The sequence below is a fragment of the Bicyclus anynana genome, chromosome Z, assembly GCF_947172395.1.
Source record: "Bicyclus anynana chromosome Z, ilBicAnyn1.1, whole genome shotgun sequence".
NCBI lineage: Eukaryota > Metazoa > Arthropoda > Insecta > Lepidoptera > Nymphalidae > Bicyclus > Bicyclus anynana.
Window position 1 is genome coordinate 11,791,267 of NC_069110.1, and position 18,109 is coordinate 11,809,375.

The following is an 18,109-nucleotide window of genomic DNA, read 5'->3' on the forward strand; positions in this document are numbered from 1 at the left end:
GCCTTATCAGGCGATGCTTCTGCGCTCGCCCAAACCCGCCGGTGACTCTGCTGAGGTCACATCAAGGAGCACTTACACAATCAGAAAAAGAAAACATCTTATAGCTCGAGTCGAAATTCGAAACCAGAATTAAAGGATATCCAGCTAACCTAGCTGGTTCAAGGATGCAGTTAAAAAAATATATAGCAGGAAGATTTATAAAACTACTTCTATAATTTAACACACGGTTTTATAACCTCGACTGACACGCCGTCTTGCAGATACAGACCATACTATAAAGAAGGTTTCGAGTTATTAAACTTTAAAGCGTTTATATTTAAAAGTCTCAAGGCAGCGTTTATGCTAACATAAAAATTGTAATTATTACTGTTATTTTGATGTTTCATGATGATTGTAACCAGTGTTTGATGAAGACTGCACTATTATTGCAAACGTGTTAATTTGTGAGAGACTGAGTAACTTATTTAATTATACATGTAAAGTTCCGTTCTACGTTTAGTTTTCCCACGTAATTGTGCAGGTGCCCTGTAAATAAACTTTTGTTGCTCTAATAAAACAAGTATTTAGGACATTTATTTATTTATTTTTTATTGCTTAAAACTAGCCTTACAGGTACCACCTAATTCGCTAGCTTACCACTATATCATAAATCTAAAACTTAATTCTATTTACCTAAATATATACATCTAAATCATCATATATACATTTAAATCATGTAGAGCCGTGATAGCCCAGTGGATATGACCTCTGCCTCCGATTCCGGAGGGTGTGGGTTCGAATCTGGTCCGGGGCATGTACCTCCAACTTTTCAGTTGTGTGCATTTTAAGAAATTAAATATCACGTCTCTCAATCGGTGAAGGAAAACATCGTGAGGAAACCTGCATACCAGAGAATTATCTTAATTCTCTGCATGTGTGAAGTCTGCCAATCCGCATTGGGCCAGCGTGGTGGACTATTGGCCTTACCCCTCTCGTTCTGAGAGGAGACTCGAGCTCAGCAGTGAGCCGAATATGGGTTGATGACGACGATACATCTAAAAATTAATACTACTGGCTATAACAAATACACCACTCAGCAATCCTTGTGAGTTCACACAGTAAAATTGTACGTCCGCTCGGTACCACCAGCAACTGAGGCTTGCGTCTCCGCAACACGTAACCATTATACACCTTACCTCTTAAGAGTTTAAATTAAATTTTAATTTATACCTACATGCCACCTAGAATCCAGTCGAATGAAATGATTTACGACTCTCTCCTGATTAATGTCTCTCTCCTAAAGTTTCTTGAACTTTCTGCCTTTGTAGTACTTAATTAGTACGATTACTTTGGATAAGACAAGAAAATAAGTCGTGACCAATGTCCGTTTATAAAAATATCTTAATTTTCAAAATGATACATATCTATTTAAATACTGTTACATAGGTACTTCAAATACGTCTTAACTATGGTAACGTAATAGGTCTAAACGTGGTCTAAACTATCTCTATGTGTTTAGATTGCAGTGGCGTAGTTAGGCGTTGGTAAATCGGGTCCTCGCTTACACTTACACTAAAAGAGGCCTCGCGAAAACCTTGCGGGGCGGTTTTGAGGTAACTATATTAACAAGGAATTTTTAATTCTCCAAGGACTGCTCTCGTCATATTGGCGAAATAAACAGTAGCAGTAATTTACTTGCTCTCTTAATCAAATAAAACAGGACACCTTGTTATTCGTTTATATACGTCTAAATACGAAACTTATTTTTTTATTTTAATTATTTGTTAGGATTTGAAGGTCGCTACCAGGTATCAAACTTTAGCAATAACATTGTATGGTCGCGTTGATGATAGTTTCACTAATATTTCATTTTAGTGTTTCTATCATATTTTAACTGCAATTGAAACTCGCAGAGGCAACCACTCCTCTTTCCTTTTTCCCCTCGGTCCCTCTTCAGTACCTACGTGTCAGAATTTAGCCCTTCCCGAACTTCACAAATTGCAAAGCAGTTGCAGAGACTCTCAAAATTGAATTTGTACCTCTTTCGTCCTTAACAATCCATTGGAATGGCAAACTTATAGAACATATTATACTAGACGGGTTTAAAAAGTAGAACATGCCTTCTTTTAGAGTAAAAAATAAATAAATACATGTTTTGGTTTGCTTGTTATTACCTTGATGGAAATTATGATTGTCCTCTGCAGCGGATCAATCGGATGCCTCTTCTAGTGGTCCTGATATAAAATTATGCAAAGATAACAAAATAATTGAACACAATTGACTACTAAACAGTAAGATGCTAAACATCCTTACAGAAGAGCCCGCGAACAGGTCTTCTTTCGTGAAAATTCAACTAAATGTACAGCAACCTCGAGATGACTGCAGGAAACTGTCGAACTCTTAAAATAATTCTTGACAACAGCTTTTCATTAAGGAGTATATAATGTTGTATTTCAGAAATAGAACTGTCAAACAAACTCTTCAAGTACGTTACGTTTAATTGAATGATAAATTCATCGAAATACCTTAGTAGGTATATACCGTTTAAAACATATTTCACTATATCCATTTAACAAACACTATCCAATTATCATTGCGTTAACAAAAGGCCGTGAGTCCGCGTTTAACACCTCTTCTATTAACCAAAAGAAGTTCGAAACAAAAAGTCCTTTGTTCGTGGCACCTGCGCTTTATAATTCAAATTGAGATATATTCACACTTATGTCGATCTTTATAGGTGTTGCCACCCTTTTGTCGTAGCCTACATAGCATAATAACTTTAACGTCGATGGACATAAAATATTCAGGCTTTCTGAATTCAGTGTGTTTTCCGATGCCTACTTTCTTCAGGCTGTTTGGATGTAGGGATTTTTGCCTCGTATACAAAATTAACATAATACCTTGTACTAAAAAAAAATAACCTGTGTCTCCCGGTGGTGATAATTTAACTACAATACTTAAAAAATACTGGCTTTTCTTTAATTTTTTTTTGTCATACATCAAACGATAAAGTAGGCAAATTATATTTTCGGTTGATTATTAATTGCTTTGCACATTTGAAAATAAAAATTTAATGTAAATAATTAAAATTTTATAGTCTATTTAGAGTTAATTGGGGGAAAATCGGGTTAGTCCAATTATGTCACCCCTTTGCAACGGCCACGTGCGTTCTATCAGGGCGACTGGAGGCACGTATCGAGGCGGCAACACTTTAATCCACCGCCCTTTGAAATTCGAGAGCGTGTATGCGTTTTTCAGCGTGACACCTGACGCTTACGTGAGACACGCCGAATTGTTGACGACTGATGTTACACACCGTTGAATACGCTCTGTAATTTGCAGTATATACGTTATATTTCAAAGCCGTGAAATTCCACTGGACATGTAGCCAGACAGTAGACAGCCGTGATAACACAGTGGATATGACCTCTGCCTCCGATTCCCCAGTCTCCCAGTCCGCATTGGACCAGTGTGATAGACATTTAGTTAATCCCTCTCATTCCGATAGGAAACTCGAGCTTAGCAGTGAGCCGAATATTATTTATTTATTTTTTAAATATACTTAAACAATACACATCACTATCTAGCCCCAAAGTAATCATATATAGTAACTTGTGTTATGGGTACTAAGATATTTGATATTATAATATTCATATACATTTATATGCTACTTAAACATACTTATATAATGTATAAATACACACAGACACTGGAAAATACCCATGCTCATCACACAAATATTTTCCAGTTGTGGGAATCGAACCCACGGCCGTGGATGCAGAAAGCAGGGTCACTACCCACTGCGCCACGCGGCCGTCAAGATACAATATTAATATTACAATATAAAAAATATACGCGTTGAATTGAGAAACTTCCTCCGTTTTTTCGTAATTTCTAAAATCGGATGAGATTGAATAACGTGCAAACTATGTAGGCTTTTTTGTTTTTTTTTTTTATTCTTTACAAGTTAGCCCTTGACTACAATCCCACCTGATGGTAAGTGATGATGCAGTCTAAGATGGAAGCGGGCTAACTTGTTAGGAGGAGGATGAAAATCCACACCCCTTTTGGTTTCTACACAGCATCGTATCGGAACGCTCAGCACACAAATATTTTCCAGTTGTGGGAATCGAACCCACGGCCGTGGATGCAGAAAGTAGGGTACCCACTGCGCCAGGCCGCCGCCTACGAATATGGATTGATATTGATGATGATGACATTATATTTTCTGAGGACAGTTAAGCGCTGGTTCTAGTGTCTAGGGGTACTGACAGGCACGTTTGTGTGTGAAACTTAAGAATCGATATAGCAGAAACATGTTTATAAATCACCATCTGTGTGTGTCATGTCATGAATCCGCCCCTGTATCACTCTTAATAAACTAACATTGAGTTTTTGCTTTTACTTTACAACGTCATCGTAAAGTAAAATAAATAAATGAAAGATATGTATAACCAAATAAATCCCGGGACCATTAATATCAGTGCCAAAAGTATAGATTTCAAATTGAAAATACACAAAGTCTTGACGACCTCTACGACTCAGTCTATACATAAAGCATAATTTATTACTTTTGAAAAAAAAAACAGTAAAATAAATGGTCAGTGATGGTCAGGTGAATTGATAAAATAAAAAAAAACAACTTTCAAAAAAATTTAATTCAAATCAATATGTGATATAATAATATTATAAGGTTGACCCTGACGTCATATAGATAGGTACTCATCTACGTCACTAAACCAAAACTTAACGCCACAATAATTTTGCGGTTTGTTTTGTAATTATTAATGTACTGCACAACTCATTAATGTGTGGAAAAACAGTCTATTTTGAACACAAGGGAAATCCGTAATACAATTATTATTGAGCCGTTTTATCTCTGTTTCCTCAATACAAGGTGAAAAACTTCAAACTATCCAAGACAGGGAGAAAATACACATAATAAAAGGTTAACGTTTCTGTAATACACCAATTAATACATAAAATAAGTTTATTGTTAGGAATGGGTCGAAATCAGAAGCGGCTTTAGAGCTTACAGAAAACACAAATATTAAATGAAAGTCTATCAGGTCTAACAATTCCCACCAAGAATATTACCAATAAACCCTTGAGTGGCAGAGAATATTCACAAGCGAAGTTCCGGACTTGTAACTTATGGATGTAGGGTTAAGGATATCCTTTAAAAGTAGATAACACTCCCGCTTAAGTCATTCTTCCCGCCCATCCAAATTGACGAGATCCCATCAGAACTGCCCTGGACACCTTAGTTCGAATACAGAACTAAGTCATGTTAAATAGATGAACATATTTTGTCAGATTTTTGTTATTGTTTTTTTAATTTTTATAAGTTAGCCGTTGACTATGATGATGCAATCTAAGATGGAAGCGAGCTAACTTGTTCATAATTATCAACCCATATTCGGATCACTGCTGAGATCGAGTCTCCTCTCAGAATGAGAGGGCTTAGGCCAGTAGTCCACCACGCTGGCCCAATGCGGATCGGCAGACTTCACAAACACAGATAATTAAGAAAGTTCTCTGGTATGCAGGTTTCCTGACAATGTTTTTTCCTTCACCGTTTGAGACACGTGATATATAATTTCTTAAAATGCTCACACCTAAAATGATGGAGGTGCATGCCCCGGACCGGAATCGAACTTACGCCCTCCGGAATCGGAGGCAGAGGTTATATCCACTGGATTATCAAGGCTCTAACTTATTAGGAGGGTGAAAATTCACAACCTTTTCGTTTTCTACACGACATCGTACCGGAACGCTAAATCGGCGGTACGTCTATGCCTCATGTTGCAACTACAGAGTCAGCCAGCCAGCCAGACTACATTCTTCCAACAATATCCATAAAAATACTTTGAAACGAATATCTATGTTGGCAAAGTTTTATACCTAACGTGTAATTATGTGGTACGTAGTGTATGTGATATTCATGGCAAGTTGGACAAAACTATGAACACGGCCAACCATGGTGGTGGGGATTTTCCAGACCTTAGTGCGTCCGACAACAAATATGCCCCTTGAAAATTGCCTGATTAGCCCCTGTAGCCAAGTGGCACGTCGATTCTACTTCTACAATCGCAAACGCTTCGGAAACTAAAAAAATGAATGGGAAAGACATTTGCTATCGACAGCTCACGTGATCAAGATCTGTCATTCCCATACATTTTTCTAGTTTTCGAAGCGTTTGCGATCGTTGATAGAGAATCGACGTGCCACTTGGCTACAGGGGCTGGTTACCACCTTATTCTAAACTAGTAGACGCCACGCGGTTTCACCCGTGTGATTCCCGTTTCCGTAGGAATTCCGGAATAAAATAGCCTATAGCCTTCCTCGATAAATGGGCTATCTAACCCTGAAAGAATTTTTCAAATCGGACCAGTAGTTCCAGAGATTAGAGCGTTCAATCGAACAAACAAACAAACAAACAAACTCTTTAGCTTTATAATATTAGTATAGATAAAATGAAAATGAAATGAAATGAAAATACACTTTATTGTACACCACATAGAAACATACAAAAAAAAATAATAAAAAATGCACAATTGGCGACCTTATAAAAAGCGATCTCTTCCAGGCAATCTAAAGAAGAAAAAGGTTCAACTTTACTTCATATAAACTAAGTTTAAGCATGTCATTAATACATATTTTGCCCAAGCAGCGTTTAAACTAAACGAACAAAGAGCTAGAAAACTAAAGTTTTGGTTAAAGTAGGTAAAGTAGTGAGACACTGTGTTATATCAATAGAATTTAATTTATTCATAACAAATTTAGATTTCTATTAAACAATAAGCACACAGCACCTTTATAGAATACAAACAATTTCAAATTACTTTTCCTTACTAAGCAAATGTTTGCCTTTAATAAATTCCAGTGGTAGACAAGGTAAAACATGTTGTATTTATACTCGTATATTCCTGTTTTGTTATTCTTTGTTATATAAAAATGTATATTCAAATATAATGGACCGATTTTCATGTGGTTTTGCGGGTAGATTAAACTAAGATTGAAGCGGATGGGTTTAAGGAAAAGGTTTCTTTATTCTGTGTATTGTAAGTGTTAGCAGTAAGAAGGACTACAAATTAGCGATTCGGTTTCTACACATTTTGATAAGTGTGGAATAGTCTTATAGGTTTTGTCACTTTCATACTTAATGTCAAAATAATAACAAAGTAGTCTTTCTGAAAAAACCATCGAATATTTTTCAGAAGGTCCATAACCGGCCCTGTAATAAATAATACAAAGAATTAATAAAAATAATACAAAATTTTGAGAATCAATAAAAAGGACTCATCGACGCGCGGGAAAATAAACATTTTACGCGGAAACTTGACTCTGTAGTTGCAACATAATTGTATAATCGTAATTTATAATAATAAATTTTCAGATTTTCCTTAAATACGACATGAATTGTTTTTATTCAATGTAGCAAATATACGTATAAACTCGTAACCATAGATAACATAATATACTAAGCTTATTATTCATAACACAAGCATTAGCTTGAGCGTTTTCTGTTCTGTGATTCATAACAAAATATTTATACACCTACAGTGTACTCCGATTCAGTCAATGGTCTTATACCAAAAAGCTGCAACCAATACAAAAGCTTTCGCTTGTCTGTTGGATCAAGAGTCGGAAACAGAAGGCAGGGATTCTTGAGACGGTGTGTATTGTTAGGAGGTTCCTCACTCTGGAGCCAAGGGGCCTCAGCCATATGGTGCGTCGATTCTCTTTCTACAAACGCTAACGCTTCGAAAACTAACAAAATGTATAGGAATGACATTCACTATCGACCACTTGATCACGTGACCTGTCGATAGCGAATGTCATTCTCATACATTTTTTAAATTTCGAAGCGTTAGCGTTTGTAGATAGAGAATCGACGTACCACTTGGCTACAGACCTTATCACATTTGCTTTTGTTATTTTGCTAATTGCTAGGGTACTCAAATGCCCCGCAATGGGAGGGTTGATTTTTTTATTTAATAGCGTATTGTATTACATTTTGTATTTTATTTATCACTTACTTAGTTTTTTCGAAGTGAAGAAAGCGGTAGCCGAGACTTATGTAGTAAAGGATTCGGTATTCATCATCATCATCATCATATCAGCCGATGGACGTCCACTGCAGGATATAGGCCTTATGTTTCCAAACATCACGATACTGAGCCACCTGCATCCAGCGAATCCGACTCGCTTGATGTCGTCAGTCCATCTGGTGGGGGGTCAGTCAACACTGCGCTTACTAGTGCGGGGTCGCCATTACAGCACTTTGGGACCCCAACGTCCATGAACGTGATTCGGTATTAATGCCAGATATTTTTGGTACTATTATTATTGGTATTGTCGTACTTGCAAAAACATGTTTGTTTATTTTTCTCAGTTTAAATTATGAATTTTCATAACGAAAATTCATAATAATAAGAAAGTCTATTTGAACCCAAACCTTGTTCTAAAAGTAGGCACCTCCATCTACTATGCCTACTTAATTCGAACGTAAATTAAACTACAGAAACGCCGGCCTAATTAACTTGTTACTTATTATAAAAGAAACATCTTAGTCAAGTGAGTTCGCTTTATAGTCTTAAATAATATTATGCTAATATTAAAAGTGAAAATACTTAATGGTGTTATAAGCTTACCTAAGCCTGGGCTTGAATATTTTACCTGATGAATCGTTAAATAAAAACGGATATTAAGCCATGTTTTTTATTATCATCATTAGCAACCTATATTCGGCTCACTGTTGAGAACAAGTCTCGTCTTAGAATGAGAGGTGTTAGGCCTATAGTACACCACGTTGTCCAATGCGGATTAGTAGACTTCACATACCTAGAGAATTAAAAAAATTCTCAGGTATGCAGGTTTCCTCACGATGTTTTCCTTCACCGATTGAAACACGTGATATTTCATTTATTAAAATGCACATAGCTGAAAAGTTGGAGGTGCATGCCCCGGATCGGATTCGAATTTACGCCTACCAATTCGAAGGCAGAGGTCATATCCACTGGGCTATCACGGCTATATGTTTCTTTTATCAAGATTAGCCTATTTACTCATATACCCTCAAACTGATAAATCATCATTATCATTCTATTTTAACAGCTCACTACATGGTCAGGTTACACACAGAAGACAGGGAATAATAATATAATATATGAATAATATATAAATAAATAAATAAAATTAATGCGGTTTCATCGTCCTTTAGAAGTTAGCCTTTGTGGTTTTGGATCTCGAGGTTCTGATCGACTTAACAGACTAAGTACCTATTACTGAGTGTTACTTTATGAAGGCACAATATAATGTCGTTGCTTTATCCTCAGTAATTTTAAGTGAAAACCCCTCAGGCTGGAGCTGTTTTGTGGTGTAACACTACAGTTCCTAGGAGCGCGTTAAGCCGCCGGTCTCAATCTATCGTTAACATTCTGTTAGTCAAATTAAATTATTAAATATTAATAATACGAGAGCCGTGATAGCCCAGTGGATATGACCTCTGCCTGCGATTCCGGAGGGTGTGGGTTCGAATCCGGTCCTGGGCATGCGCCTCCAACTTTTCAGTTGTGTGCATTTTAAGATATTAAATATTACGTGTCTCAAACGGTGAAGGAAAAACATCGTGAGGAAACCTGCATACCTAAGGATTTTCTTAATTCACTGCTTGTGTGAAGTCTGCCAATCCGCATTGGGCCAGGGTGGACTATTGGCCTAACCCCTCTCATTCTGATAGGAGACTCGAGCTCAACAGTGAGCCGAATATGGGTTGATAACGACGAATAATACGAAAAGCTTCTGTCAATAGTGCAATAGTGGGTAGGTAGGTTTAATTTACACAAACCTGCTTGTCTTAAACACCTTACTAACACAACCTACGCCAAATATTCTATAAAAACCTATAGAAATCATCACAATCGAACATAATAATTTGAGATTCACAAAACAAAAGCCGAGTGCCTATATCCTGCCAGTCAGCTACACCTGCAGAATACTCAACAAGCCTGATTATGAATCCTGTCTCAATTGGTCACAAAGAACTTGTTTTTATGTGGCTATAGAAGGCGAGCCCACAATTGATATTAATTTCATGAAGTGGAATTGATGTAAAAAGAGCGGTCTCGTTCAACGCTACCTAAAGAGGACAAAATAGTTGTGTTGTGTTTTTCTTAAATCTTTGATGATTACACCAAGTAAAATCATTACATATACCGTATTTGACATCGTGGCAAATACGGTATACTTAAAGCGGAAGTTGTGTTCACATCAAAGAAATGTATCTCGTATTTACCTGATCAAAAAATCACTAAAGATGATTTTTTTCGTAAATCCTTTCAACAATAAATCACCCCTATTTGCCCACTTTTGGGCAGGTACTTAAGTACTTACTTTACTTATATGGGACCAAAGTCGAGGTAGGTATATCCTGTCAAATAAAAAAGGAAATATCAAAATCGGACCACTGTGTTAAATGTTGTACGTGGTCTTACATTACAATAATTCCAATTCAAATTAAAGTTATGCCCTATTTTCTACATTTAGGGTTACAATTTCTCTATCTAATTTATATGGGATCTACTTCGGGGTATACTTTTTCTAATAAGAAAAAAAGTGTCAAAATCGAATCACTCGGTACAAAGTTTTGCGTGGTCATATTTTAAAAATATATACCTACGCGTCGAATTTACCTGAAACGTTCTCTGCTTTTTCTTCGGATGAAAATCTATCAAAAGCTTTATTACATAACCTAAATAATAAAGAATACCTGCTAAAATTGTGCGTTTTAATAATATTACTTCGTTAAATTTTAGGCGTTTTATTTAATTTATAATTTGCTTGACGTATTTTAGACCTTAAGTTCGTCGAGTTACAGCGTAAAAGCGATGTCGTCAATCAGCAGAGATATAATTGTCTTTCTATAACGAGATGAAAGCAACGGCGTTTATTTTCGGCTACCAAGGTAGAGTTAGCTACACACGGTCATTGTGTTCGGAGAGTTTAAAAAATTATTATGGTATTTTGTAATTCTAATTGTAAAACTTTTTAATAATTAATTAATAAGTTTTATAATAATTTAATTTCAACAATTTCTTATCCAGTACTTTAAGTGATTTAAAGATAAAGTAAGTATAGGTTCTACTATGATTAATTATTCTGCATGTTATTTTATTGGATATTCTATAAACGAACAAGAAGGAAAATACACACATACTTGCACATTAAAAATAAAAGATAAAATAAAAAGAAAAAAATAATTAACTTAGAATATTGTATAAATTTTTTGTTACTCGACTGCAATAGCGTCAATAAATGTTTAGTACTGGTATTACAAGAACTTTATTCACGATGTAATCGAACAAAATAACAATTACATTATGTGTTAATAAATTACATTTAACTAAAGTTTTTTATGTATTTACATAGTTATTAGTTGATAGTTGTTTAAAGGTATGTAATTATTTTTGAAGCTTTCATGAATGGGCCAGCCAAGAAAGTTATTCTCGTTACTGCCTTATTCGTAAGGCAGTGCTGGGTTATGAAATATTGTACATTGGGCTATGAAATATTGAGCTATTCTTTCTTTCAAAGAATTCTGAGTAGCAGCCTTTTAGGGGGAAATCTAAATCCGGTTTGGACTCGAGTTGGGCTTAAACTCATCACATTCTGTCTCCTCTGAGCAATCAAAATAGGATGACCATGATCATATTTCATAGATTTTTTTACGATGAGTGAATCGTGGGCAGAGAATAATTCAAGAAAAAAAAATATAAAAGCATAGATTATGGTTTTAATTTTTACACTTTTAATTGGATAATCGTGAAAACTGTGTGTATTGCTTCTAATTATTATAAATCTGTCGGCGATGGTGAGACGAGACATTGTGTAGTTTTATTTGTACGAAGCGAGTAAATTCACGCGGACAAGTGTTAGAGATGTAAGTAATATGCTCTTGTGTTATAATATCGACGGCCTCATCGTTTATTTTCGCGGAACTTCAGCAGGGCTAATTTGTAGTTATTTTTCACGCCTGATGGTAGGCGATGATGCAGACTATAGTGGAATGCGCTTGCCTAGAAGATGCCTATTCACTCTTGACTTGAAGATATCCATGTTGTAGGTGATGGGGAAAACGGAAGCTGGAAGAGCATTCCATATCTTTGCAGTACGTATAAGAAAAGAGGAACTAAGCCGCTTAGTCCGCGTCCGAGGAATATCGACGACGCAGCGGTGTAAATTTCTGCAATGCCTAGCATTCCTGTGGTAGAACGGTGAAGGTGGCACAAGATAAAACAGTTCCTGAGCGCATTCCCCGAAATATATCTTGTAGAACACCGATAGACAGGCAACTTTTCGGCGATGCTATAAACTTTAAAGTTTAGAGTTCGTTATTGGCCGTTCGTTATTATTTAATATTAAGTTAGCACAACACATACGGAACAACAGAATATATTTTAACTACAATTTCAGTAGGTAAACCCAGTTAATAATTATTAAAGCAACAATAATATTATTAATCAATCTGGTTATTTTTCCCTTCTACTCGTACTATCAGTGGAAGTCTGATAAGGTATCGCGCGGCTCCATCGCGCTTTTCTGTGTTTATTTTATTCCACATTAAAGGTACACCTACTTTGTACTGCTGCGTTCCTAATTATGGACGATTGGCTTTTGCGTTTGAAACATATTTTATGCAGATGATACAACCGACCAAAAATTCTAAAATTTTGTGCCGTGTAAAATATTATGGATCAATGGAAATCTATGAGGCACTGACAAAATCGTGTTTCGTAGTTCCTAATTTTGTAGTTCGTAAAAAAAGGAATTGATACCTTCAGAATAAATTATAATAACTTTTGAATTGAAAACAAACTTCGTTACGAAACAGTTTATGAAAATAGTTACTCAAATAGCTCAGTGATTATGTTGAATGAATATACGTTTATAAGTATATACTAGTAGAAAAAAGAGTGATGGTAGGTAATCTACTTTTTCTGTAAAATCAACAAATTTACAAGTTCGTTTTGACTACAATCTCATATGATGGTAAGTGATGATACAATCTATGAAAGAAGCTGGATAACTTGTTAGGAGGAGGACGAAAATCTGCACCGACACATACGAAATCGTAGTCAAATCGTTGGAACGCTAAATCGCTTGGTGGTACGTCTTTGCCGGTAGGGTAGTAACTAGCCAAGGCTGAAACCTTCCATGAGCCAAATGAATGAATCCTACCAGGGATCAATAAGCTTGATAGTTATTATTATTTTATAAGTCAATGCGCTAAGTTAATGTAAATTGTTTTTTATAAATTACATACTAAATAATATTAGATTAAAAAATATTCCATCAATTTAATAGAAAGTGTAAATAACAGTAAAGCTTTTAAAATTACAAGGAAGTGTGCGATTAGATTAAAAGGTAAATTTGCTTAATTAATATCAACCGGAGGGTAATAACTGCTCCTAGTAAATCCAATTTAATTTTTACAACAAAGCAACAGTAATATCTACGATACATTATAATATTAGTTACTTTTTTTTAATATGAAGCATGTTTCTGAGAACTTGTATGTATTGATATTTTAATGCTGTAGCACACTTTATTTTTTACTAACAATAATTTTATATATTATTTAGATATTATAACTTTAAAAGGTCAAAAGCGGCGAGATCTAACAACAGTGTATTTTATTGTAATTATTTGCATAACTAATATTATAAGTCTAAAAAAGGGACAGCTAAGTACAATGAAGTCTAGGGGGCGAATCCTAGCTAATAAAAAGAGTCGTGATAGCCCCAGTGGATATGACCTCACCCTCCAATTCCGGAGGTTGTGGATTCGAAACCACTCCGAGGCATGCACCTCCAACTTTTCAGTTGTGTGCATTTTAAGATATTAAATATCACTTGTCTCAAACGGTGAAGAAAAAACATCGTGAGGAAACCTGCATACCAGTGAATTTTCTTAATTATCTGCGTGTGTGAAGTCTGCCAATCCGCATTGGGCAAGCATAGTGGACTATTGGCCTAACCCCTCTTATTCTGAGAGGAGACTCGAGCTTAGTAGTGAGCCGAATATGGCTTATTGATGATACAATATGATAATTTTCTAAAAAAATGGATAACTAAGTACAATGAAGTCCAGAATGCGAATCTTGGGATTCGCATTCTGGTTTTCATTCAGGTTTTAGTTTTCTTGGAGAAACCTCAATAGCGGCCTGATCTTTGGCGGTGTTGGTACCACTCCGTGCTTCACGTAAAGTCGTCGGTCATGCGTCTAAGCTTTCACCGATCGTGTGATTCTGCCGACCCAACGGAATATAAAGGTAAAAGAATGAAAAGTGCACGTGTATATTATGCGCACACACTAGTGCATTTAAAAATATTTAAAGGTGATGAAACCTGCATACCTGAGATTTTTCTAAATTCTTTACGTGTGCGAAGTCTGACAATTTGCTTTGGGGCAGCGTGGTGGACTTTTAGCTTAATCCCTCTCACGCACAAGCACGCAAAATATACAAGCACGTCTTTACTATTAAAGTATTAAGGAAGTTATCTAATTTAATTTTGATTTCAGACATTTTGAAAGTAGATAAATTGATTTTACCACATTATTCACTATTATAAATAGGTACAAAGACTTTGAACAACTATATCGATTCAAGCACCTTGCTTAATAAATAAATGGCAACTTACTAACAGCCATGTACTAACTGTGCACAGAACTGTTTGTAACGTATACCTAGATAGGGTGAACTGGAAGAGGGTGCATGTGGTGTAGGGATAACTCGTAGGTAAAGGGTTCCACAGATGATTCGCGAAATAATGAAAGTTGTACTTTTTGAAATACGTAATTAATTTACATTCCAATTAAGAAAATTGCGTGCGCTAGGTGTTCGGTGTTGAATCTAGAATCTTTCAGAGATCTGCGTGATTATACCTAACATATAATTTTTAAAGTCTCAATTGCATTTGAAACTTTGGGCCTCTGATCTTCACACACCAAAATATTTATTAATTTGGAATCTGATCCATTCCAACTACGTCAAGATCCAAGAGCTGGCGCATAACTAGACCAATAGCCTTTCTGTTTTTTTTTTATTTTTAAAAGTTAGCCCTTGACTACAATCTCACTATATGGTAAGTGATGATGCAGTCTAAGATGGAAGCGGGCTAACTTGTTAGGAGAGATGAAATCCACACCCCTTTTCGGTTTCTACACGACATCGTACCGGAACGCTAAATCGCTTGGCGGTACGTCTTTGTCGGTAGGGTGGTAACTAGCCACGGCCGAAGCCTCCCACCAGCCAGACCTGGACCAATTAAGAAAATCTCAATCGGCCCAGCCGGGGATTGAACCCAGGACCTCCGTTTTGTAAACCCACTGCGCATACCACTGCGCCACGGAGGCCGTCGAAAGACGTCTGTTAAGAGTATTAGAACCAGCAAATTGAATAACCTCGCCTTGAATGAGATAGCAGTCAAGAGCTAACATAGAAGAAAAAACTACTAGTCATAGAAGAAAAAACAATGCGTGAACAATTAAAAGTTAAATTACAAAATATATATTTCCTATGTTTGCCGTAAATTAAAACGCACCTCATTGGTGCTGCAGCAGAGTTGCGTGATGCCAGGAGAGAGGTCTTCTGGTAAATATTTTGTAACATTGGCCACACCGCATCTACCATTGCATTATCGCTTTAGTGCAGTGTTTACACATCTACTTTCTTTTATTCAATGATTAGTTAGTCCTTGGCTGCGACATAGAATAGGTACCTAATACTACGGAGGTACCTGCTTCGGATACTTACCTACGATTACTTGATGTTAAGTAACGATGTAATCTATGATGGCAAAAGGCTTACTTGGTAGAGCTACAAGTTTATTCTACCTATTCCTACTACTGACGGCATTATAGATAGATACCTATCGGAACTGTTAATATCAGGGTAGGTAAGCACCAGCAAAGAGAACCTGGACAGCTGATTTGGACTTGAGAATTCCGGGTTCTTTAAAGTAAGTCGATGCATCAAGTTATTTTTATGTTATTCTTTCATAGTATTTACTTTCTACTTTATGATCAACATCATCTCCGGACTCATAATGCCATCAGTTCATATAGTAGTGGATAAATCACCACTTCGATTGACTCGACATCAATATTTTGTTATTACTTCTCATAGAATTTAAGTTAATTACTTTTACAAAAAAATTAAAATGTGTCAAAGACCATTAACTATTTACTGAGCCTTACTGAGCTTAAAAAAAATTCATCATCTACCTAGATGATGAATTTTTTTTAAGTAGAAAAAAATAATAAGTAAATTATAAATTGCAAATCATTGTAACATTTATTTTACTAGACTAAATACTGTGCTTCTTGGCAGAATCTGCTTTTGAACCGAGTAGGCAGTCTCACTACTCACTGAGAACCTTGACTGTGATATCTAGACCTTTGTGATTTTATAAAGCTAAAAGTTTGTCAGCCCATGCTCCTGCCATAGGTATGATAGGCTACTTTGTAGTATGAACCGTGGTGGCTTTGAGAAGTAGCAGGTTTTAAGGGACTCTAATTACAGGGACAATATTTATGAGAAATGATGTCCCCAATCACTTAGCTTCGTAGTAACCCTACTAAAAACACCGAGATCAAACATTTAGAGTCTCTAGCAACGCAAAAAAGCATAGCAACCACAAAAAATTGACATTTTGTCGAGAGACACTTCCTAATGAAAATTAAGAAGATAAATGCGTAGGTAAATAAAAACGACAAAAGGGACATTTGAAAAAAACGTTGTAATTATTTATTTTGTTTTTAATAATGCTTTATTAAGCTGAATTGTTGTATAAAAGTTATGTAGCTTACTTTGGATAGGTTGGTTAAATCATTATAATAAGAGAAAAATTAATTACCATTAACTTGTCAAACATTAATTATAGTTTTCTAACAATTTGAAATTACCTACATACTTTAAAAATACGTAAACAACAAAGTTTTAGTAACCCTTAATGTAAGTATGTTAATTTAATTATTAACATATAATTAATAACATATAACAATATAATATTTGTAATTATGGTTATAACTGGCACAATAATTTTCATTAAAATATCACTTGTAATGTTCTTCCACTCCGCCAAAAGATGGAGCAAAGAGGCTCCTTTAGAGAGACTATCATAATATTGTAAATTAGTTAGGAATATATAAAATGATGTAAATATATACTAAAATATACATATAAGTAGGTACCTATGTATAAAGATTTAATGAAATTGATTTTTTTATGAATGAGTCCAATGTTAAAATAGTATAAATTCTATAGATACATATAATATTATCCAAAAAGGAAATATATTATCAAATATTATCTACAAATGGATATTGGATCACTTCTGTCATAGGTAGGAGATGTATTTATCTTAAACTCTGTAGCTTTATATCGCAACCAATTTTGCTGATACCGAAAAACTGAACTTTTGATATTTCGCTTTAATACGAAGTTCTTTTAGAGTTCCAAATCGCTACGCAACTTTCAAACTTATGCGGTTTTACTCCATTCGATTTGTCAAAACAAAAAATAGGTCTAAACGACTGTAATCAATGCATCTCGCTTGGTACAAACAGCATTTTGCGGTACAGAAAGAGATAAGAACAACGCCGAACATTCGAATACCAAAACGTTATTCGGCGAGTGAGGCGTGCGATTGGCGATTTCGGAGGTGGAGGCGTGGCAACGTCGCAGCATCGCTGCGCCCCCTCAGATGTCTGCCGGGCTTGAACAGTGCCGCGTTCACGAACAGTTGAATGCGTATTGTAACTGTTTGGCGGTGAAATTTACACGCGACGTTGCCAGTCCGTGCTGGTTAAGGACTTAGGAGGTAATTGAATTATGATATTTTTGGCCCCGTTACAGTAGGGGTAATTATAAAGCTTACACCTGTTTATGTTTGCTCTATTTTTTTTATAGTTGCAGTTTTATTTTCCGCCATGAACTTTGTTTATCAGTTACGTAGTAAACAAATAAGAGTACGACAACTGTAGTAAACACGACCTTCTTACGTCGTATTAATAGAATACAACCCATTTATAATTAGATTACGCGCTCCTCATTTCAATTGCG

General features: G+C 35.7%; 1 protein-coding gene across 1 annotated transcript in view; it reads left to right on the top strand.

Annotated features, from left to right (window-relative positions):
* The first annotated feature begins 17,737 nt into the window (after positions 1-17,737).
* LOC112045833 (LIM/homeobox protein Lhx2) overlaps positions 17,738-18,109 on the top strand; it is a 45,320-nt gene continuing 44,948 nt past the window's right edge. Inside the window, exon 1 of the mRNA XM_024082182.2 lies at positions 17,738-17,867. The gene's annotated coding sequence lies outside the window, so the exon portion shown is untranslated. The remainder of the gene's footprint in view (positions 17,868-18,109) is intronic.